Source organism: Taudactylus pleione, unplaced genomic scaffold, assembly GCF_031769625.1.
Source record: "Taudactylus pleione unplaced genomic scaffold, aTauple2 ptg000550l, whole genome shotgun sequence".
In the NCBI taxonomy this organism is placed as follows: Eukaryota; Metazoa; Chordata; class Amphibia; order Anura; family Myobatrachidae; genus Taudactylus; species Taudactylus pleione.
The window spans coordinates 3,140,001-3,158,153 of record NW_028284952.1 but is presented as its reverse complement, the minus strand read 5'-3'; the positions used below and the strand labels follow the sequence as shown (position 1 = coordinate 3,158,153).

At 37.6% G+C, this 18,153-nt stretch overlaps 5 non-coding genes and 69 pseudogenes across 5 annotated transcripts; all 74 read right to left on the bottom strand.

Moving 5' to 3' along the window:
- Positions 1-69: 69 nt before the first annotated feature.
- LOC148495272 (5S ribosomal RNA) lies at positions 70-188 on the bottom strand. The gene has a single exon (XR_015870983.1). It is a non-coding gene; the product is annotated as a 5S ribosomal RNA (ribosomal RNA).
- A 116-nt stretch (positions 189-304) lies between these two features.
- Positions 305-423, bottom strand: LOC148495271 (5S ribosomal RNA). Its single transcript, XR_015870244.1, has one exon. It is a non-coding gene; the product is annotated as a 5S ribosomal RNA (ribosomal RNA).
- A 116-nt stretch (positions 424-539) lies between these two features.
- LOC148495270 (5S ribosomal RNA) lies at positions 540-658 on the bottom strand (annotated as a pseudogene).
- A 116-nt stretch (positions 659-774) lies between these two features.
- Positions 775-893, bottom strand: LOC148495269 (5S ribosomal RNA; annotated as a pseudogene).
- A 116-nt stretch (positions 894-1,009) lies between these two features.
- On the bottom strand, positions 1,010-1,129 carry LOC148495268 (5S ribosomal RNA; annotated as a pseudogene).
- A 116-nt stretch (positions 1,130-1,245) lies between these two features.
- LOC148495267 (5S ribosomal RNA) lies at positions 1,246-1,364 on the bottom strand (annotated as a pseudogene).
- Positions 1,365-1,480: 116 nt separating this feature from the next.
- Positions 1,481-1,599, bottom strand: LOC148495266 (5S ribosomal RNA; annotated as a pseudogene).
- A 116-nt stretch (positions 1,600-1,715) lies between these two features.
- Positions 1,716-1,834, bottom strand: LOC148495265 (5S ribosomal RNA; annotated as a pseudogene).
- Positions 1,835-1,950: 116 nt separating this feature from the next.
- LOC148495264 (5S ribosomal RNA) lies at positions 1,951-2,069 on the bottom strand (annotated as a pseudogene).
- Positions 2,070-2,185: 116 nt separating this feature from the next.
- LOC148495263 (5S ribosomal RNA) lies at positions 2,186-2,304 on the bottom strand (annotated as a pseudogene).
- Positions 2,305-2,420: 116 nt separating this feature from the next.
- Positions 2,421-2,539, bottom strand: LOC148495262 (5S ribosomal RNA; annotated as a pseudogene).
- A 116-nt stretch (positions 2,540-2,655) lies between these two features.
- LOC148495261 (5S ribosomal RNA) lies at positions 2,656-2,774 on the bottom strand (annotated as a pseudogene).
- A 116-nt stretch (positions 2,775-2,890) lies between these two features.
- Positions 2,891-3,009, bottom strand: LOC148495260 (5S ribosomal RNA). Its single transcript, XR_015870243.1, has one exon. It is a non-coding gene; the product is annotated as a 5S ribosomal RNA (ribosomal RNA).
- A 116-nt stretch (positions 3,010-3,125) lies between these two features.
- Positions 3,126-3,244, bottom strand: LOC148495259 (5S ribosomal RNA; annotated as a pseudogene).
- Positions 3,245-3,360: 116 nt separating this feature from the next.
- LOC148495258 (5S ribosomal RNA) lies at positions 3,361-3,479 on the bottom strand (annotated as a pseudogene).
- Positions 3,480-3,595: 116 nt separating this feature from the next.
- LOC148495257 (5S ribosomal RNA) lies at positions 3,596-3,714 on the bottom strand (annotated as a pseudogene).
- A 116-nt stretch (positions 3,715-3,830) lies between these two features.
- On the bottom strand, positions 3,831-3,949 carry LOC148495256 (5S ribosomal RNA; annotated as a pseudogene).
- A 116-nt stretch (positions 3,950-4,065) lies between these two features.
- LOC148495255 (5S ribosomal RNA) lies at positions 4,066-4,185 on the bottom strand (annotated as a pseudogene).
- Positions 4,186-4,301: 116 nt separating this feature from the next.
- LOC148495254 (5S ribosomal RNA) lies at positions 4,302-4,420 on the bottom strand (annotated as a pseudogene).
- Positions 4,421-4,536: 116 nt separating this feature from the next.
- Positions 4,537-4,655, bottom strand: LOC148495253 (5S ribosomal RNA; annotated as a pseudogene).
- Positions 4,656-4,771: 116 nt separating this feature from the next.
- LOC148495252 (5S ribosomal RNA) lies at positions 4,772-4,890 on the bottom strand (annotated as a pseudogene).
- Positions 4,891-5,006: 116 nt separating this feature from the next.
- LOC148495251 (5S ribosomal RNA) lies at positions 5,007-5,125 on the bottom strand (annotated as a pseudogene).
- Positions 5,126-5,241: 116 nt separating this feature from the next.
- Positions 5,242-5,360, bottom strand: LOC148495250 (5S ribosomal RNA; annotated as a pseudogene).
- A 116-nt stretch (positions 5,361-5,476) lies between these two features.
- LOC148495249 (5S ribosomal RNA) lies at positions 5,477-5,595 on the bottom strand (annotated as a pseudogene).
- A 116-nt stretch (positions 5,596-5,711) lies between these two features.
- LOC148495248 (5S ribosomal RNA) lies at positions 5,712-5,830 on the bottom strand. Its single transcript, XR_015870439.1, has one exon. It is a non-coding gene; the product is annotated as a 5S ribosomal RNA (ribosomal RNA).
- A 116-nt stretch (positions 5,831-5,946) lies between these two features.
- LOC148495247 (5S ribosomal RNA) lies at positions 5,947-6,065 on the bottom strand (annotated as a pseudogene).
- A 116-nt stretch (positions 6,066-6,181) lies between these two features.
- On the bottom strand, positions 6,182-6,300 carry LOC148495246 (5S ribosomal RNA; annotated as a pseudogene).
- A 116-nt stretch (positions 6,301-6,416) lies between these two features.
- LOC148495245 (5S ribosomal RNA) lies at positions 6,417-6,535 on the bottom strand. The gene has a single exon (XR_015870242.1). It is a non-coding gene; the product is annotated as a 5S ribosomal RNA (ribosomal RNA).
- A 116-nt stretch (positions 6,536-6,651) lies between these two features.
- On the bottom strand, positions 6,652-6,770 carry LOC148495244 (5S ribosomal RNA; annotated as a pseudogene).
- Positions 6,771-6,886: 116 nt separating this feature from the next.
- LOC148495243 (5S ribosomal RNA) lies at positions 6,887-7,005 on the bottom strand (annotated as a pseudogene).
- A 351-nt stretch (positions 7,006-7,356) lies between these two features.
- LOC148495242 (5S ribosomal RNA) lies at positions 7,357-7,475 on the bottom strand (annotated as a pseudogene).
- A 116-nt stretch (positions 7,476-7,591) lies between these two features.
- Positions 7,592-7,711, bottom strand: LOC148495241 (5S ribosomal RNA; annotated as a pseudogene).
- A 116-nt stretch (positions 7,712-7,827) lies between these two features.
- Positions 7,828-7,946, bottom strand: LOC148495240 (5S ribosomal RNA; annotated as a pseudogene).
- Positions 7,947-8,062: 116 nt separating this feature from the next.
- LOC148495239 (5S ribosomal RNA) lies at positions 8,063-8,181 on the bottom strand (annotated as a pseudogene).
- A 116-nt stretch (positions 8,182-8,297) lies between these two features.
- Positions 8,298-8,416, bottom strand: LOC148495238 (5S ribosomal RNA; annotated as a pseudogene).
- A 116-nt stretch (positions 8,417-8,532) lies between these two features.
- LOC148495237 (5S ribosomal RNA) lies at positions 8,533-8,651 on the bottom strand (annotated as a pseudogene).
- Positions 8,652-8,767: 116 nt separating this feature from the next.
- Positions 8,768-8,886, bottom strand: LOC148495236 (5S ribosomal RNA; annotated as a pseudogene).
- Positions 8,887-9,002: 116 nt separating this feature from the next.
- On the bottom strand, positions 9,003-9,121 carry LOC148495235 (5S ribosomal RNA; annotated as a pseudogene).
- Positions 9,122-9,236: 115 nt separating this feature from the next.
- LOC148495234 (5S ribosomal RNA) lies at positions 9,237-9,355 on the bottom strand (annotated as a pseudogene).
- Positions 9,356-9,471: 116 nt separating this feature from the next.
- LOC148495233 (5S ribosomal RNA) lies at positions 9,472-9,590 on the bottom strand (annotated as a pseudogene).
- Positions 9,591-9,706: 116 nt separating this feature from the next.
- On the bottom strand, positions 9,707-9,825 carry LOC148495232 (5S ribosomal RNA; annotated as a pseudogene).
- Positions 9,826-9,941: 116 nt separating this feature from the next.
- LOC148495231 (5S ribosomal RNA) lies at positions 9,942-10,060 on the bottom strand (annotated as a pseudogene).
- Positions 10,061-10,175: 115 nt separating this feature from the next.
- Positions 10,176-10,294, bottom strand: LOC148495230 (5S ribosomal RNA; annotated as a pseudogene).
- A 116-nt stretch (positions 10,295-10,410) lies between these two features.
- Positions 10,411-10,529, bottom strand: LOC148495229 (5S ribosomal RNA; annotated as a pseudogene).
- A 116-nt stretch (positions 10,530-10,645) lies between these two features.
- On the bottom strand, positions 10,646-10,764 carry LOC148495228 (5S ribosomal RNA; annotated as a pseudogene).
- Positions 10,765-10,880: 116 nt separating this feature from the next.
- Positions 10,881-10,999, bottom strand: LOC148495227 (5S ribosomal RNA; annotated as a pseudogene).
- Positions 11,000-11,115: 116 nt separating this feature from the next.
- Positions 11,116-11,234, bottom strand: LOC148495226 (5S ribosomal RNA; annotated as a pseudogene).
- A 116-nt stretch (positions 11,235-11,350) lies between these two features.
- On the bottom strand, positions 11,351-11,469 carry LOC148495225 (5S ribosomal RNA; annotated as a pseudogene).
- A 116-nt stretch (positions 11,470-11,585) lies between these two features.
- On the bottom strand, positions 11,586-11,704 carry LOC148495224 (5S ribosomal RNA; annotated as a pseudogene).
- A 116-nt stretch (positions 11,705-11,820) lies between these two features.
- On the bottom strand, positions 11,821-11,939 carry LOC148495223 (5S ribosomal RNA; annotated as a pseudogene).
- A 116-nt stretch (positions 11,940-12,055) lies between these two features.
- Positions 12,056-12,174, bottom strand: LOC148495222 (5S ribosomal RNA; annotated as a pseudogene).
- A 586-nt stretch (positions 12,175-12,760) lies between these two features.
- Positions 12,761-12,879, bottom strand: LOC148495221 (5S ribosomal RNA; annotated as a pseudogene).
- Positions 12,880-12,995: 116 nt separating this feature from the next.
- On the bottom strand, positions 12,996-13,114 carry LOC148495220 (5S ribosomal RNA; annotated as a pseudogene).
- A 116-nt stretch (positions 13,115-13,230) lies between these two features.
- LOC148495219 (5S ribosomal RNA) lies at positions 13,231-13,349 on the bottom strand (annotated as a pseudogene).
- Positions 13,350-13,465: 116 nt separating this feature from the next.
- Positions 13,466-13,584, bottom strand: LOC148495218 (5S ribosomal RNA; annotated as a pseudogene).
- A 116-nt stretch (positions 13,585-13,700) lies between these two features.
- Positions 13,701-13,819, bottom strand: LOC148495217 (5S ribosomal RNA; annotated as a pseudogene).
- A 116-nt stretch (positions 13,820-13,935) lies between these two features.
- LOC148495216 (5S ribosomal RNA) lies at positions 13,936-14,054 on the bottom strand (annotated as a pseudogene).
- Positions 14,055-14,170: 116 nt separating this feature from the next.
- On the bottom strand, positions 14,171-14,289 carry LOC148495215 (5S ribosomal RNA; annotated as a pseudogene).
- Positions 14,290-14,405: 116 nt separating this feature from the next.
- Positions 14,406-14,524, bottom strand: LOC148495214 (5S ribosomal RNA; annotated as a pseudogene).
- Positions 14,525-14,640: 116 nt separating this feature from the next.
- Positions 14,641-14,759, bottom strand: LOC148495213 (5S ribosomal RNA; annotated as a pseudogene).
- Positions 14,760-14,875: 116 nt separating this feature from the next.
- On the bottom strand, positions 14,876-14,994 carry LOC148495212 (5S ribosomal RNA; annotated as a pseudogene).
- A 116-nt stretch (positions 14,995-15,110) lies between these two features.
- Positions 15,111-15,229, bottom strand: LOC148495211 (5S ribosomal RNA; annotated as a pseudogene).
- Positions 15,230-15,345: 116 nt separating this feature from the next.
- On the bottom strand, positions 15,346-15,464 carry LOC148495210 (5S ribosomal RNA; annotated as a pseudogene).
- Positions 15,465-15,580: 116 nt separating this feature from the next.
- On the bottom strand, positions 15,581-15,699 carry LOC148495209 (5S ribosomal RNA; annotated as a pseudogene).
- Positions 15,700-15,815: 116 nt separating this feature from the next.
- On the bottom strand, positions 15,816-15,934 carry LOC148495208 (5S ribosomal RNA; annotated as a pseudogene).
- A 116-nt stretch (positions 15,935-16,050) lies between these two features.
- Positions 16,051-16,169, bottom strand: LOC148495207 (5S ribosomal RNA; annotated as a pseudogene).
- Positions 16,170-16,285: 116 nt separating this feature from the next.
- LOC148495206 (5S ribosomal RNA) lies at positions 16,286-16,404 on the bottom strand (annotated as a pseudogene).
- Positions 16,405-16,520: 116 nt separating this feature from the next.
- Positions 16,521-16,639, bottom strand: LOC148495205 (5S ribosomal RNA; annotated as a pseudogene).
- Positions 16,640-16,754: 115 nt separating this feature from the next.
- Positions 16,755-16,873, bottom strand: LOC148495204 (5S ribosomal RNA; annotated as a pseudogene).
- A 116-nt stretch (positions 16,874-16,989) lies between these two features.
- LOC148495203 (5S ribosomal RNA) lies at positions 16,990-17,108 on the bottom strand (annotated as a pseudogene).
- Positions 17,109-17,224: 116 nt separating this feature from the next.
- On the bottom strand, positions 17,225-17,343 carry LOC148495202 (5S ribosomal RNA; annotated as a pseudogene).
- A 116-nt stretch (positions 17,344-17,459) lies between these two features.
- LOC148495201 (5S ribosomal RNA) lies at positions 17,460-17,578 on the bottom strand (annotated as a pseudogene).
- Positions 17,579-17,694: 116 nt separating this feature from the next.
- Positions 17,695-17,812, bottom strand: LOC148495200 (5S ribosomal RNA; annotated as a pseudogene).
- A 116-nt stretch (positions 17,813-17,928) lies between these two features.
- LOC148495199 (5S ribosomal RNA) lies at positions 17,929-18,047 on the bottom strand (annotated as a pseudogene).
- Positions 18,048-18,153: the final 106 nt, after the last annotated feature.

The window sequence follows — 18,153 nt, the reverse complement described above, 5'->3', positions numbered from 1 at the left end:
AATTCATTGATAAGTTGAAAAAATTAAATGTAAAATGTAATAGAAAAGAATGTTGTGGCTGCATAAAATTACCTACAGCACCTGGTATTCCCAGGTGGTTTCCCATCCAAGTACTAACCAGGCCCAACACTGCATAGCTTCCAAGATCAGACGAGATTGGGCATGTCCAGTGTGGTTTGGCTGTAGGTGCTCAAAAACATTAACTTTAGACCTCTATTACTTCTTAACTCAAGTAAATTCATTGATAAGTTGAAAAAATTAAATGTAAAATGTAATAGAAAAGAATGTTATGGCTGTATAAAATTACCTACAGCACCTGGTATTCCCAGGTGGTCTCCCATCCAAGTACTAACCAGGCCCAACACTGCATAGCTTCCAAGATCAGACGAGATTGGGCATGTCCAGTGTGGTTTGGCTGTAGGTGCTCAAAAACATTAACTTTAGACCTCTTTTACTTCTTAACTCAAGTAAATTCATTGATAAATTGAAAAAATTAAATGTAAAATGTAATAGAAAAGAATGTTTTGGCTGTCTAAAATTACATACAGCACCTGGTATTCCCAGGTGGACTCCCTTCCAAGTCCAAACCAGACCCAACACTGCATAGCTTCCAAGATCAGACGAGATTGGGCATGTCCAGTGTGGTTTGGCTGTAGGTGCTCAAAAGCATTAACTTTAGACCTCTATTACTTCTTAACTCAAGTAAATTCATTGATAAGTTGAAAAAATTAAATGTAAAATGTAATAGAAAAGAATGTTATGGCTATATAAAATTACCTACTGCACCTGGTATTCCCAGGTGGTCTCCCGTCCAAGTACTAACCAGGCCGAACACTGCATAGCTTCCAAGATCAGGTGAGATTGGGCATGTTCAGTGTGGTTTGGCTGTAGGTGCTCAAAAATATTAACTTTAGACCTCTTTTTCTTCTTAACTCAAGTAAATTCATTGATAAGTTGAAAAAATTAAATGTAAAATCTAATAGAAAAGAATGTTATGGCAGTATAAAATTACCTGCAGCACCTGGCATTCCCAGGTGGTCTCACATCCAAGTACTAACCAGGCCCAACACTGCATAGCTTTCAAGATAAGAACGAGATTGGGCATGTCCAGTGTGGTTTGACTGTAGGTACTCAAAAACATTAACTTTAGACCTCTGTTACTTCTTAACTCAAGTAAATTCATTGATAAGTTGAAAAAATGTAACGTAAAATGTAATAGAAAAGAATATTATGGCTATATAAAATTACCTACAGCACCTGGTATTCCCAGGTGGTCTCCCGTCCAAGTACTAACCAGGCCCAACACTGCATAACTTCCAAGATCAAACGAGATTGGGCATGTCCAGTGTGGTTTGGCTTTAGGTGCTCAAAAGCATTAACTTTAGACCTCTTTTACTTCTTAACTCAAGTAAATTCATTGATAAGTTGAAAAAATTAAATGTAAAATGTAATAGAAAAGACAGTTATTTCAGTAAAAAATTACCTACAGCACCTGGGATTCCTAGGTGGTCTCCCATCCAAGTACTAACCAGGCCCAACACTGCATAGCTTCCAACATCAGACGAGATTGGGCATGTCCAGTGTGGTTTGGCTGTAGGTGCTCAAAAACATTAACTTTAGACCTCTTTTACTCCTTAACTCAAGTAAATTCATTGATAAGTTGAAAAAATTAAATGTAAAATGTAATAGAAAAGAATGTTTTGGCTGTCTAAAATTACATACAGCACCTGGTATTCCCAGGTGGTCTCCCATCCAAGTAAAAACCAGGCCCAACACTGCATAGCTTCCAAGATCAGGCAAGATTGGGCATGTCCAGTGTGGTTTGGCTGTAGGTCCTCAAAAGCATTAAATTTAGACCTCTATTACTTCTTAACTCAAGTAAATTCATTGATAAGTTGAAAAAATTAAATGTAAAATGTAATAGAAAAGAATGTTATGGCAGTATAAAATTGCCTACAGCACCTGGTATTCCCAGGTGGTCTCCCATCCAAGTACTAACCAGGCCCAACACTGCATAGCTTCCAAGATCAGACGAGATTGGGCATGTCCAGTGTGGTTTGGCTGTAGGTGCTCAAAAACATTAACTTTAGACCTCTTTTACTCCTTAACTCAAATAAATTCATTGATAAGATGAAAAAATTAAAAGTAAAATGTAATAGAAAAGAATGTTTTGGCTGTCTAAAATTACATACAGCACCTGGTATTCCCAGGTGGTCTCCCATCCAAGTAAAAACCAGGCCCAACCCTGCATAGCTTCCAAGATCAGGCAAGATTGGGCATGTCCAGTGTGGTTTGGCTGTAGGTTCTCAAAAGCATTACATTTAGACCTCTATTACTTCTTAACTCAAGTAAATTCATTGATAAGTTGAAAAAATTAAATGTAAAATGTAATAGAAAAGAATGTTATGGCAGTATAAAATTGCCTACAGCACCTGGTATTCCCAGGTGGTCTCCCATCCAAGTACTAACCAGGCCCAACACTGCATAGCTTCCAAGATCAGACGAAATTGGGAATGTCCTGTGTGGTTTGGCTGAAGGAGCTCAAAAACATTAACTTTAGACCTCTTTTACTTCTTTACTCAAGAAAATTCATTGATAAGTTGAAAAAATTAAATGTAAAATGTAATAGAAAAGAATGTTATGGCTGCATAAAATTACCTACAGCACCTGGTATTCCCAGGTGGTTTCCCATCCAAGTACTAACCAGGCCGAACACTGCATAGCTTCCAAGATCAGACGAGATTGGGCATGTCCAGTGTGGTTTGGCTGTAGGTGCTCAAAAACATTAACTTTAGACCTCTATTACTTCTTAACTCAAGTAAATTCATTGATAAGTTGAAAAAATTAAATGTAAAATGTAATAGAAAAGATAGTTATGGCTGTATAAAATTACCTACAGCACCTGGTATTCCCAGGTGGTCTCCCATCCAAGTACTAACCAGGCCCAACACTGCATAGCTTCCAAGATCAGACGAGATTGGGCATGTCCAGTGTGGTTTGGCTGTAGGTGCTCAAAAACATTAACTTTAGACCTCTTTTACTTCTTAACTCAAGTAAATTCATTGATAAGTTGAAAAAATTAAATGTAAAATGTAATAGAAAAGAATGTTTTGGCTGTCTAAGATTACAAACAGCACCTGGTATTCCCAGGTGGTCTCCCATCCAAGTACAAACCAGGCCCAACACTACATAGCTTCCAAGATCAAACGAGATTGGGCATGTCCAGTGTGGTTTGGCTGTAGGTGCTCAAAAGCATTAAATTTAGACCTCTATTACTTCTTAACTCAAGTAAATTCATTGATAAGTTGAAAAAATTAAATGTAAAATGTAATAGAAAAGAATGTTATGGCAGTATAAAATTACATACAGCACCTGGTATTCCGAGGTAGTCTCCCATCCAAGTACTAACCAGGCCCAACACTGCATAGCTTCCAAGATCAGACGAGATTGGGCATGTTCAGTGTGGTTTGGCAGTAGGTGCTCAAAAATATTAACTTTAGACCTCTTTTTCTTCTTAACTCAAGTAAATTCAATGATAAGTTAAAAAAATTAAATGTAAAATGTAATAGAAAAGAATGTTTTGGCTGTCTAAAATTACATACAGCACCTGGTATTCCCAGGTGGACTCCCTTCCAAGTCCAAACCAGACCCAACACTGCATAGCTTCCAAGATCAGACGAGATTGGGCATGTCCAGTGTGGTTTGGCTGTAGGTGCTCAAAAGCATTAACTTTAGACCTCTATTACTTCTTAACTCAAGTAAATTCATTGATAAGTTGAAAAAATTAAATGTAAAATGTAATAGAAAAGAATGTTATGGCTATATAAAATTACCTACAGCACCTGGTATTCCCAGGTGGTCTCCCGTCCAAGTACTAACCAGGCCCAACACTGCATAGCTTCCAAGATCAGGTGAGATTGGGCATGTTCAGTGTGGTTTGGCTGTAGGTGCTCAAAAATATTAACTTTAGACCTCTTTTTCTTCTTAACTCAAGTAAATTCATTGATAAGTTGAAAAAATTAAATGTAAAATCTAATAGAAAAGAATGTTATGGCAGTATAAAATTACCTACAGCACCTGGCATTCCCAGGTGGTCTCACATCCAAGTACTAACCAGGCCCAACACTGCATAGCTTTCAAGATAAGAACGAGATTGGGCATGTCCAGTGTGGTTTGACTGTAGGTACTCAAAAACATTAACTTTAGACCTCTGTTACTTCTTAACTCAAGTAAATTCATTGATAAGTTGAAAAAATGTAACGTAAAATGTAATAGAAAAGAATATTATGGCTATATAAAATTACCTACAGCACCTGGTATTCCCAGGTGGTCTCCCGTCCAAGTACTAACCAGGCCCAACACTGCATAACTTCCAAGATCAAACGAGATTGGGCATGTCCAGTGTGGTTTGGCTTTAGGTGCTCAAAAGCATTAACTTTAGACCTCTTTTACTTCTTAACTCAAGTAAATTCATTGATAAGTTGAAAAAATTAAATGTAAAATGTAATAGAAAAGACAGTTATTTCAGTAAAAAATTACCTACAGCACCTGGGATTCCTAGGTGGTCTCCCATCCAAGTACTAACCAGGCCCAACACTGCATAGCTTCCAACATCAGACGAGATTGGGCATGTCCAGTGTGGTTTGGCTGTAGGTGCTCAAAAACATTAACTTTAGACCTCTTTTACTCCTTAACTCAAGTAAATTCATTGATAAGTTGAAAAAATTAAATGTAAAATGTAATAGAAAAGAATGTTTTGGCTGTCTAAAATTACATACAGCACCTGGTATTCCCAGGTGGTCTCCCATCCAAGTAAAAACCAGGCCCAACACTGCATAGCTTCCAAGATCAGGCAAGATTGGGCATGTCCAGTGTGGTTTGGCTGTAGGTCCTCAAAAGCATTAAATTTAGACCTCTATTACTTCTTAACTCAAGTAAATTCATTGATAAGTTGAAAAAATTAAATGTAAAATGTAATAGAAAAGAATGTTATGGCAGTATAAAATTGCCTACAGCACCTGGTATTCCCAGGTGGTCTCCCATCCAAGTACTAACCAGGCCCAACACTGCATAGCTTCCAAGATCAGACGAGATTGGGCATGTCCAGTGTGGTTTGGCTGTAGGTGCTCAAAAATATTAACTTTAGACCTCTTTTACTCCTTAACTCAAATAAATTCATTGATAAGATGAAAAAATTAAAAGCAAAATGTAATAGAAAAGAATGTTTTGGCTGTCTAAAATTACATACAGCACCTGGTATTCCCAGGTGGTCTCCCATCCAAGTAAAAACCAGGCCCAACCCTGCATAGCTTCCAAGATCAGGCAAGATTGGGCATGTCCAGTGTGGTTTGGCTGTAGGTCCTCAAAAGCATTACATTTAGACCTCTATTACTTCTTAACTCAAGTAAATTCATTAAAAAGTTGAAAAAATTAAATGTAAAATGTAATAGAAAAGAATGTTATGGCAGTATAAAATTGCCTACAGCACCTGGTATTCCCAGGTGGTCTCCCATCCAAGTACTAACCAGGCCCAACACTGCATAGCTTCCAAGATCAGACGAAATTGGGAATGTCCTGTGTGGTTTGGCTGAAGGAGCTCAAAAACATTAACTTTAGACCTCTTTTACTTCTTTACTCAAGAAAATTCATTGATAAGTTGAAAAAATTAAATGTAAAATGTAATAGAAAAGAATGTTATGGCTGCATAAAATTACCTACAGCACCTGGTATTCCCAGGTGGTTTCCCATCCAAGTACTAACCAGGCCCAACACTGCATAGCTTCCAAGATCAGATGAGATTGGGCATGTCCAGTGTGGTTTGGCTGTAGGTGCTCAAAAACATTAACTTTAGACCTCTATTACTTCTTAACTCAAGTAAATTCATTGATAAGTTGAAAAAATTAAATGTAAAATGTAATAGAAAAGAATGTTATGGCTGTATAAAATTACCTACAGCACCTGGTATTCCCAGGTGATCACCCATCGAAGTACTAACCAGGCCCAACACTGCATAGCTTCCAAGATCAGACGAGATTGGGCATGTCCAGTGTGGTTTGGCTGTAGGTGCTCAAAAACATTAACTTTAGACCTCTTTTACTTCTTAACTCAAGTAAATTCATTGATAAATTGAAAAAATTAAATGTAAAATGTAATAGAAAAGAATGTTTTGGCTGTCTAACATTACATACAGCACCTGGTATTCCCAGGTGGTCTCACATCCAAGTACAAACCAGGCCAAACACTACATAGCTTCCAAGATCAAACGAGATTGGGCATGTCCAGTGTGGTTTGGCTGTAGGAGCTCAAAAACATTAACTTTAGACCTCTATTACTTCTTAACTCAAGTAAATTCATTGATAAGTTGAAAAAATTAAATGTAAAATGTAATAGAAAAGAATGTTATGGCTGTATAAAATTACCTACAGCACCTGGTATTCCCAGGTGGTCTCCCATCCAAGTACTAACCAGGCCCAACACTGCATAGCTTCCAAGATCAGACGAGATTGGGCATGTCCAGTGTGGTTTGGCTGTAGGTGCTCAAAAACATTAACTTTAGACCTCTTTTACTTCTTAACTCAAGTAAATTCATTGATAAGTTGAAAAAATTAAATGTAAAATGTAATAGAAAAGAATGTTTTGGCTGTCTAAGATTACATACAGCACCTGGTATTCCCAGGTGGTCTCCCATCCAAGTACAAACCAGGCCCAACACTACATAGCTTCCAAGATCAAACGAGATTGGGCATGTCCAGTGTGGTTTGGCTGTAGGTGCTCAAAAGCATTAAATTTAGACCTCTATTACTTCTTAACTGAAGTAAATTCATTGATAAGTTGAAAAAATTAAATGTAAAATGTAATAGAAAAGAATGTTATGGCAGTATAAAATTACATACAGCACCTGGTATTCCGAGGTAGTCTCCCATCCAAGTACTAACCAGGCCCAACACTGCATAGCTTCCAAGATCAGACGAGATTGGGCATGTTCAGTGTGGTTTGGCAGTAGGTGCTCAAAAATATTAACTTTAGACCTCTTTTTCTTCTTAACTCAAGTAAATTCAATGATAAGTTGAAAATATTAAATGTAAAATGTAATAGAAAAGAATGTTTTGGCTGTCTAAAATTACATACAGCACATGGTATTCCCAGGTGGACTCCCTTCCAAGTCCAAACCAGACCCAACACTGCATAGCTTCCAAGATCAGACGAGATTGGGCATGTCCAGTGTGGTTTGGCTGTAGGTGCTCAAAAGCATTAACTTTAGACCTCTATTACTTCTTAACTCAAGTAAATTCATTGATAAGTTGAAAAAATTAAATGTAAAATGTAATAGAAAAGAATGTTATGGCTATATAAAATTACCTACAGCACCTGGTATTCCCAGGTGGTCTCCCGTCCAAGTACTAACCAGGCCCAACACTGCATAGCTTCCAAGATCAGGTGAGATTGGGCATGTTCAGTGTGGTTTGGCTGTAGGTGCTCAAAAATATTAACTTTAGACCTCTTTTTCTTCTTAACTCAAGTAAATTCATTGATAAGTTGAAAAAATTAAATGTAAAATCTAATAGAAAAGAATGTTATGGCAGTATAAAATTACCTACAGCACCTGGCATTCCCAGGTGGTCTCACATCCAAGTACTAACCAGGCCCAACACTGCATAGCTTTCAAGATAAGAACGAGATTGGGCATGTCCAGTGTGGTTTGACTGTAGGTACTCAAAAACATTAACTTTAGACCTCTGTTACTTCTTAACTCAAGTAAATTCATTGATAAGTTGAAAAAATGTAACGTAAAATGTAATAGAAAAGAATGTTATGGCTATATAAAATTACCTACAGCACCTGGTATTCCCAGGTGGTCTCCCGTCCAAGTACTAACCAGGCCCAACACTGCATAACTTCCAAGATCAAACGAGATTGGGCATGTCCAGTGTGGTTTGGCTTTAGGTGCTCAAAAGCATTAACTTTAGACCTCTTTTACTTCTTAACTCAAGTAAATTCATTGATAAGTTGAAAAAATTAAATGTAAAATGTAATAGAAAAGACAGTTATTTCAGTAAAAAATTACCTACAGCACCTGGGATTCCTAGGTGGTCTCCCATCCAAGTACTAACCAGGCCCAACACTGCATAGCTTCCAACATCAGACGAGATTGGGCATGTCCAGTGTGGTTTGGCTGTAGGTGCTCAAAAACATTAACTTTAGACCTCTTTTACTCCTTAACTCAAGTAAATTCATTGATAAGTTGAAAAAATTAAATGTAAAATGTAATAGAAAAGAATGTTTTGGCTGTCTAAAATTACATACAGCACCTGGTATTCCCAGGTGGTCTCCCATCCAAGTAAAAACCAGGCCCAACACTGCATAGCTTCCAATATCAGGCAAGATTGGGCATGTCCAGTGTGGTTTGGCTGTAGGTCCTCAAAAGCATTAAATTTAGACCTCTATTACTTCTTAACTCAAGTAAATTCATTGATAAGTTGAAAAAATTAAATGTAAAATGTAATAGAAAAGAATGTTATGGCAGTATAAAATTGCCTACAGCACCTGGTATTCCCAGGTGGTCTCCCATCCAAGTACTCACCAGGCCCAACACTGCATAGCGTCCAAGATCAGACGAGATTGGGCATGTCCAGTGTGGTTTGGCTGTAGGTGCTCAAAAACATTAACTTTAGACCTCTTTTACTCCTTAACTCAAATAAATTCATTGATAAGATGAAAAAATTAAAAGTAAAATGTAATAGAAAAGAATGTTTTGGCTGTCTAAAATTACATACAGCACCTGGTATTCCCAGGTGGTCTCCCATCCAAGTACAAACCAGGCCCAGCACTGCATAGCTTCCAAGATCAGATGAGATTGGACATGTCCAGTGTGGTTTGGCTGTAGGTGCTCAAAAACATTAACTTTAAACCTCTTTTACTTCTTAACTCAAGTAAATTCATTGATAAGTTGAAAAAATTAAATGTAAAATGTAATAGAAAAGAATGTTTTGGCTGTCTAAAATTACATACAGCACCTGGTATTCCCAGGTGGTCTCCCATCCAAGTAAAAACCAGGCCCAACACTGCATAGCTTCCAAGATCAGGCAAGATTGGGCATGTCCAGTGTGGTTTGGCTGTAGGTCCGCAAAAGCATTACATTTAGACCTCTATTACTTCTTAACTCAAGTAAATTCATTGAAAGTTGAAAAAATTAAATGTAAAATGTAATAGAAAAGAATGTTATGGCAGTATAAAATTGCCTACAGCACCTGGTATTCCCAGGTGGTCTCCCATCCAAGTACTAACCAGGCCCAACACTGCATAGCTTCCAAGATCAGACGAGATTGGTCATGTCCAGTGTGGTTTGGCTGTAGGTGCTCAAAAACATTAACTTTAGACCTCTTTTACTTCTTAACTCAAGTAAATTCATTGATAAGTTGAAAAAATTAAATGTAAAATGTAATAGAAAAGAATGTTTTGGCTGTCTAAAATTACATACAGCACCTGGTATTCCCAGGTGGACTCCCTTCCAAGTCCAAACCAGATCCAACACTGCATAGCTTCCAAGATCAGATGAGATTGGGCATGTCCAGTGTGGTTTGGCTGTAGGTGCTCAAAAGCATTAACTTTAGACCTCTATTACTTCTTAACTCAAGTAAATTCAGTGATAAGTTGAAAAAATTAAATGTAAAATGTTATAGAAAAGAATGTTTTGGCTGTCTAAAATTACATACAGCACCTGGTATTCCCAGGTGGTCTCCCATCCAAGTACAAACCAGGTCCAACACTGCATAGCTTCCAAGATCAGACGAGATTGGGCATGTCCAGTGTGGTTTGGCTGTAGGTGCTCAAAAGCATTAACTTTAGACCTCTATTACTTCTTAACTCAAGTAAATTCATTGATAAGTTGAAAAAATTAAATGTAAAATGTAATAGAAAAGACTGTTATGGCAGTATAAAATTACCTACATCACCTGGGATTCCTAGGTGGTCTCCCATCCAAGTACTAACCAGGCCCAACACTGCATAGCTTCCAAGATCAGACGAGATTGGGCATGTCCAGTGTGGTTTGGCTGAAGGAGCTCAAAACATTTACTTTAGACCTCTTTTACTTCTTTACTCAAGTAAATTCTTTGATAAGTTGAAAAAATTAAATGTAAAATGTAATAGAAAAGAATGTTATGGCTGCATAAAATTACCTACAGGACCAGGTATTCCCAGGTGGTCTCCCATCCAAGTACTAACCAGGCCCAACACTGCATAGCTTCCAAGCTCAGACGAGATTGGGCATGTCCAGTGTGGTTTGGCTGTAGGTGCTCAAAAACATTAACTTTAGACCTCTATTACTTCTTAACTCAAGTAAATTCATTGATAATTTGAAAAAATTAAATGTAAAATGTAAAAGAAAAGAATGTTATGGCTGTATAAAATTACCTAAAGCACCTGGTATTCCCAGGTGGTCTCCCATCCAACTACTAACCAGGCCCAACACTGCATAGCTTCCAAGATCAGATGAGATTGGGCATGTCCAGTGTGGTATGGCTGTAGGTGCTCAAAAACATTAACTTTAGACCTCTTTTACTTCTTAACTGAAGTAAATTCATTAATAAGTTGAAAAAATTAAATGTAAAATGTAATAGAAAAGAATGTTTTGGCTGTCTAAAATTACATACAGCACCTGGTATTCCCAGGTGGTCTCCCATCCAAGTACAAACCAGGCCCAACACTGCATAGCTTCCAAGATCAGACGAGATTGGACATGTCCAGTGTGGTTTGGCTGTAGGTGCTCAAAAGCATTAAATTTAGACCTCTATTACTTCTTAACTCAAGTAAATTCATTGATAAGTTGAAAAAATGTAATGTAAAATGTAATAGAAAAGAATGTTATGGCAGTATAAAATTACCTACAGCACCTGGTAATGCCAGGTGGTCTCCCATCCAAGTACTAACCAGGCCCAACACTGCATAGCTTCCAAGATCAGACGAGATTGGGCATGTCCAGTGTGGTTTGGCTGTAGGTGCTCAAAAATATTAACTTTATACCTCTTTTACTTCTTAACTCAAGTAAATTCATTGATAAGTTGAAAAAATTAAATGTAAAATGTAATAGAAAAGAATGTTTTGGCTGTCTAAAATTACCTACAGCACCTGGTATTCCCAGGTGGTCTCCCATCCAAGTACAAACCAGGCCCAACACTGCACAGCTTCCAAGATCAGACGAGATTGGGCATGTCCAGTGTGGTTTGGCTGTAGGTGCTCAAAAGCATTAACTTTAGACCTCTATTACTTCTTAACTCAAGTAAATTCATTGATAAGATGAAAAAATTAAATGTAAAATGTAATAGAAAAGACTGTTATTTCAGTAAAAAATTACCTACAGCACCTGGGATTCCTAGGTGGTCTCCCATCCAAGTACTAACCAGGCCCAACACTGCATAGCTTCCAACATCAGACGAGATTGGGCATGTCCAGTGTGGTTTGGCTGTAGGTGCTCAAAAACATTAACTTTAGACCTCTTTTACTCCTTAACTCAAGTAAATTCATTGATAAGTTGAAAAAATTAAATGTAAAATGTAATAGAAAAGAATGTTTTGGCTGTCTAAAATTACATACAGCACCTGGTATTCCCAGGTGGTCTCCCATCCAAGTAAAAACCAGGCCCAACACTGCATAGCTTCCAAGATCAGGCAAGATTGGGCATGTCCAGTGTGGTTTAGCTGTAGGTCCTCAAAAGCATTAAATTTAGACCTCTATTACTTCTTAACTCAAGTAAATTCATTGATAAGTTGAAAAAATTAAATGTAAAATGTAATAGAAAAGAATGTTATGGCAGTATAAAATTGCCTACAGCACCTGGTATTCCCAGGTGGTCTCCCATCCAAGTACTAACCAGGCCCAACACTGCATAGCTTCCAAGATCAGACGAGATTGGGCATGTCCAGTGTGGTTTGGCTGTAGGTGCTCAAAAACATTAACTTTAGACCTCTTTTACTCCTTAACTCAAATAAATTCATTGATAACATGAAAAAATTAAAAGTAAAATGTAATAGAAAAGAATGTTTTGGCTGTCTAAAATTACATACAGCACCTGGTATTCCCAGGTGGTCTCCCATCCAAGTACAAACCAGGCCCAGCACTGCATAGCTTCCAAGATCAGATGAGATTGGGCATGTCCAGTGTGGTTTGGCTGTAGGTGCTCAAAAACATTAACTTTAGACCTCTTTTACTTCTTAACTCAAGTAAATTCATTGATAAGTTGAAAAAATTAAATGTAAAATGTAATAGAAAAGAATGTTTTGGCTGTCTAAAATTACATACAGCACCTGGTATTCCCAGGTGGTCTCCAATCCAAGTAAAAACCAGGCCCAACACTGCATAGATTCCAAGATCAGGCAAGATTGGGCATGTCCAGTGTGGTTTGGCTGTAGGTCCTCAAAAGCATTACATTTAGACCTCTATTACTTCTTAACTCAAGTAAATTCATTGATAAGTTGAAAAAATTAAATGTAAAATGTAATAGAAAAGAATGTTATGGCAGTATAAAATTGCCTACAGCACTTGGTATTCCCAGGTGGTCTCCCATCCAAGTACTAACCAGGCACAACACTGCATAGCTTCCAAAATCAGACGATATTGGTCATGTCCAGTGTGGTTTGGCTGTAGGTGCTCAAAAACATTAACTTTAGACTTCTTTTACTTCTTAACTCAAGTAAATTCATTGATAAGTTGAAAAAATTAAATGTAAAATGTAATAGAAAAGAATGTTTTGGCTGTCTAAAATTACATACAGCACCTGGTATTCCCAGGTGGACTCCCTTCCAAGTCCAAACCAGGCCCAACACTGCATAGCTTCCAAGATCAGACGAGATTGGGCATGTCCAGTGTGGTTTGGCTGTAGGTGCTCAAAAGCATTAACTTTAGACCTCTATTACTTCTTAACTCAAGTAAATTCAGTGATAAGTTGAAAAAATTAAATGTAAAATGTAATAGAAAAGAATGTTTTGGCTGTCTAATATTACCTACAGCACCTGGTATACCCAGGTGGTCTCCCATCCAAGTACAAACCAGGTCCAACACTGCATAGCTTCCAAGATCAGACGAGATTGGGCATGTCCAGTGTGATTTGGCTGTAGGTGCTCAAAAGCATTAACTTTAGACCTCTATTACTTCTTAACTCAAGTAAATTCATTGATAAGTTGAAAAAATTAAATGTAAAATGTAATAAAAAAGACTGTTATGGCAGTATAAAATTACCTACATCACCTGGGATTCCTAGGTGGTCTCCCATCCAAGTACTAACCAGGCCCAACACTGCATAGCTTCCAAGATCAGATGAGATTGGGCATGTCCAGTGTGGTATGGCTGTAGGTGCTCAAAAACATTAACTTTAGACCTCTTTTACTTCTTAACTGAAGTAAATTCATTAATAAGTTGAAAAAATTAAATGTAAAATGTAATAGAAAAGAATGTTTTGGCTGTCTAAAATTACATACAGCACCTGGTATTCCCAGGTGGTTTCCCATAAAAGTACAAACCAGGCCCAACACTGCATAGCTTCCAAGATCAGACGAGATTGGGCATGTCCAGTGTGGTTTGGCTGTAGGTGCTCAAAAGCATTAAATTTAGACCTCTATTACTTCTTAACTCAAGTAAATTCATTGATAAGTTGAAAAAATGTAATGTAAAATGTAATAGAAAAGAATGTTATGGCAGTATAAAATTACCTACAGCACCTGGTATTGCCAGGTGGTCTCCCATCCAAGTACTAACCAGGCCCAACACTGCATAGCTTCCAAGATCAGACGAGATTGGGCATGTCCAGTGTGGTTTGGCTGTAGGTGCTCAAAAATATTAACTTTAGACCTCTTTTACTTCTTAACTCAAGTAAATTCATTGATAAGTTGAAAAAATTAAATGTAAAATGTAATAGAAAAGAAAGTTTTGGCTGTCTAAAATTACCTACAGCACCTGGTATTCCCAGGTGGTCTCCCATCCAAGTACAAACCAGGCCCAACACTGCACAGCTTCCAAGATCAGACGAGATTGGGCATGTCCAGTGTGGTTTGGCTGTAGGTGCTCAAAAGCATTAACTTTAGACCTCTATTACTTCTTAACTCAAGTAAATTCATTGATAAGTTGAAAAAATTAAATGTAAAATGTAATAGAAAAGAATGTTATGGCAGTATAAAATTGCATACAGCACCTGGTATTCCCAGGTGGTCTCCCATCCAAGTAAAAACCAGGCCCAACACTGCATAGCTTCCAAGATCAGGCAAGATTGGGCATGTCCAGTGTGGTTTGGCTGTAGGTCCTCAAAAGCATTACATTTAGACCTCTATTACTTCTTAACTCAAGTAAATTCATTGATAAGTTGAAAAAATTAAATGTAAAATGTAATAGAAAAGACTGTTATGGCAGTATAAAATTACCTACATCACCTGGGATTCCTAGGTGGTCTCCCATCCAAGTACTAACCAGGCCCAACACTGCATAGCTTCCAAGATCAGATGAGATTGGGCATGTCCAGTGTGGTATGGCTGTAGGTGCTCAAAAACATTAAGTTTAGACCTCTTTTACTTCTTAACTGAAGTAAATTCATTAATTAGTTGAAAAAATTAAATGTAAAATGTAATAGAAAAGAATGTTTTGGCTGTCTAAAATTACATACAGCACCTGGTATTCCCAGGTGGTCTCCCATCCAAGTACAAACCAGGCCCAACACTGCATAGCTTCCAAGATCAGACGAGATTGGGCATGTCCAGTGTGGTTTGGCTGTAGGTGCTCAAAAGCATTAAATTTAGACCTCTATTACTTCTTAACTCAAGTAAATTCATTGATAAGTTGAAAAAATGTAATGTAAAATGTAATAGAAAAGAATGTTATGGCAGTATAAAATTACCTACAGCACCTGGTATTGCAAGGTGGTCTCCCATCCAAGTACTAACCAGGCCCAACACTGCATAGCTTCCAAGATCAGACGAGATTGGGCATGTCCAGTGTGGTTTGGCTGTAGGTGCTCAAAAATATTAACTTTAGACCTCTTTTACTTCTTAACTCAAGTAAATTCATTGATAAGTTGAAAAAATTAAATGTAAAATGTAATAGAAAAGAATGTTTTGGCTGTCTAAAATTACCTACAGCACCTGGTATTCCCAGGTGGTCTCCCATCCAAGTACAAACCAGGCCCAACACTGCACAGCTTCCAAGATCAGACGAGATTGGGCATGTCCAGTGTGGTTTGGCTGTAGGTGCTCAAAAGCATTAACTTTAGACCTCTATTACTTCTTAACTCAAGTAAATTCATTGATAAGTTGAAAAAATTAAATGTAAAATGTAATAGAAAAGAATGTTATGGCAGTATAAAATTGCCTACAGCACCTGGTATTCCCAGGTGGTCTCCCATCCAAGTACTAACCAGGCCCAACACTGCATAGCTTCCAAGATCAGACGAGATTGGGCATGTCCAGTGTGGTTTGGCTGTAGGTGCTCAAAAACATTAACTTTAGACCTCTTTTACTCCTTAACTCAAATAAATTCATTGATAAGATGAAAAAATTAAAAGTAAAATGTAATAGAAAAGAATGTTTTGGCTGTCTAAAATTACATACAGCACCTGGTATTCCCAGGTGGTCTCCCATCCAAGTACAAACCAGGCCCAGCACTGCATAGCTTCCAAGATCAGATGAGATTGGGCATGTCCAGTGTGGTTTGGCTGTAGGTGCTCAAAAACATTAACTTTAGACCTCTTTTACTTCTTAACTCAAGTAAATTCATTGATAAGTTGAAAAAATTAAATGTAAAATGTAATAGAAAAGAATGTTTTGGCTGTCTAAAATTACATACAGCACCTGGTATTCCCAGGTGGTCTCCCATCCAAGTAAAAACCAGGCCCAACACTGCATAGCTTCCAAGATCAGGCAAGATTGGGCATGTCCAGTGTGGTTTGGCTGTAGGTCCTCAAAAGCATTACATTTAGACCTCTATTACTTCTTAACTCAAGTAAATTCATTGATAAGTTGAAAAAATTAAATGTAAAATGTAATAGAAAAGAATGTTATGGCAGTATAAAATTGCCTACAGCACTTGGTATTCCCAGGTGTTCTCCCATCCAAGTACTAACCAGGCCCAACACTGCATAGCTTCCAAGATCAGACGATATTGGTCATGTCCAGTGTGGTTTGGCTGTAGGTGCTCAAAAACATTAACTTTAGACCTCTTTTACTTCTTAACTCAAGTAAATTCATTGATAAGTTGAAAAAATTAAATGTAAAATGTAATAGAAAAGAATGTTTTGGCTGTCTAAAATTACATACAGCACCTGGTATTCCCAGGTGGACTCCCTTCCAAGTCCAAACCAGACCCAACACTGCATAGCTTCCAAGATCAGACGAGATTGGGCATGTCCAGTGTGGTTTGGCTGTAGGTGCTCAAAAGCATTAACTTTAGACCTCTATTACTTCTTAACTCAAGTAAATTCAGTGATAAGTTGAAAAAATTAAATGTAAAATGTAATAGAAAAGACTGTTATGGCAGTATAAAATTACCTACATCACCTGGGATTCCTAGGTGGTCTCCCATCCAAGTACTAATCAGGCCCAACACTGCATAGCTTCCAAGATCAGACGAGATTGGGCATGTCCAGTGTGGTTTGGCTGAAGGAGCTCAAAACATTTACTTTAGACCTCTTTTACTTCTTTACTCAAGTAAATTCTTTGATAAGTTGAAAAAATTAAATGTAAAATGTAATAGAAAAGAATGTTATGGCTGCATAAAATTACCTACAGGACCAGGTATTCCCAGGTGGTCTCCCATCCAAGTACTAACCAGGCCCAACACTGCATAGCTTCCAAGATCAGATGAGATTGGGCATGTCCAGTGTGGTTTGGCTGTAGGTGCTCAAAAACATTAACTTTAGACCTCTATTACTTCTTAACTCAAGTATATTCATTGATAATTTGAAAAAATTAAATGTAAAATGTAAAAGAAAAGAATGTTATGGCTGCATAAAATTACCTACAGGACCAGGTATTCCCAGGTGGTCTCCCATCCAAGTACTAACCAGGCCCAACACTGCATAGCTTCCAAGATCAGATGAGATTGGGCATGTCCAGTGTGGTTTGGCTGTAGGTGCTCAAAAACATTAACTTTAGACCTCTATTACTTCTTAACTCAAGTATATTCATTGATAATTTGAAAAAATTAAATGTAAAATGTAAAAGAAAAGAATGTTATGGCTGTATAAAATTACCTAAAGCACCTGGTATTCCCAGGTGGTCTCCCATCCAAGTACTAACCAGGCCCAACACTGCATAGCTTCCAAGATCTGACGAGATTGGGCATGTCCAGTGTGGTTTGGCTGTATGTGCTCAAAAGCGTTAAATTTAGACCTCTATTACTTCTTAACTCAAGTAAATTCATTGATAAGTTGAAAAAATGTAATGTAAAATGTAATAGAAAAGAATGTTATGGCAGTATAAAATTACCTAAAGCACCTGGTATTGCCAGGTGGTCTCCCATCCAAGTACTAACCAGGCCCAACACTGCATAGCTTCCAAGATCAGACGAGATTGGGCATGTCCAGTGTGGTTTGGCTGTAGGTGCTCAAAAATATTAACTTTAGACCTCTTTTACTTCTTAACTCAAGTAAATTCATTGATAAGTTGAAAAAATTAAATGTAAAATGTAATAGAAAAGAATGTTTTGGCTGTCTAAAATTACCTACAGCACCTGGTATTCCCAGGTGGTCTCCCATCCAGTACTAACCAGGCCCAACACTGCATAGCTTCCAAGATCAGACGAGATTGGGCATGTCCAGTGTGGTTTGGCTGTAGGTGCTCAAAAACATTAACTTTAGACCTCTATTACTTCTTAACTCAAGTAAATTCATTGATAAGTTGAAAAAATTAAATGTAAAATGTAATAGAAAAGAATGTTTTCGCTGTCTAAAATCACATACAGCACCAGGTATTCCCAGGTGGTCTCCCATCCAAGAACAAACCAGACCCAACACTGCATAGCTTCCAAGATCAGACGAGACTGGGCATGTCCAGTGAGGTTTGGCTGTAGATGCTCAAAAGCATTAAATTTAGACCTCTATTACTTCTTTACTCAAGTAAATTCTTTGATAAGTTGAAAAAATTAAATGTAAAATGTAATAGAAAAGAATGTTATGGC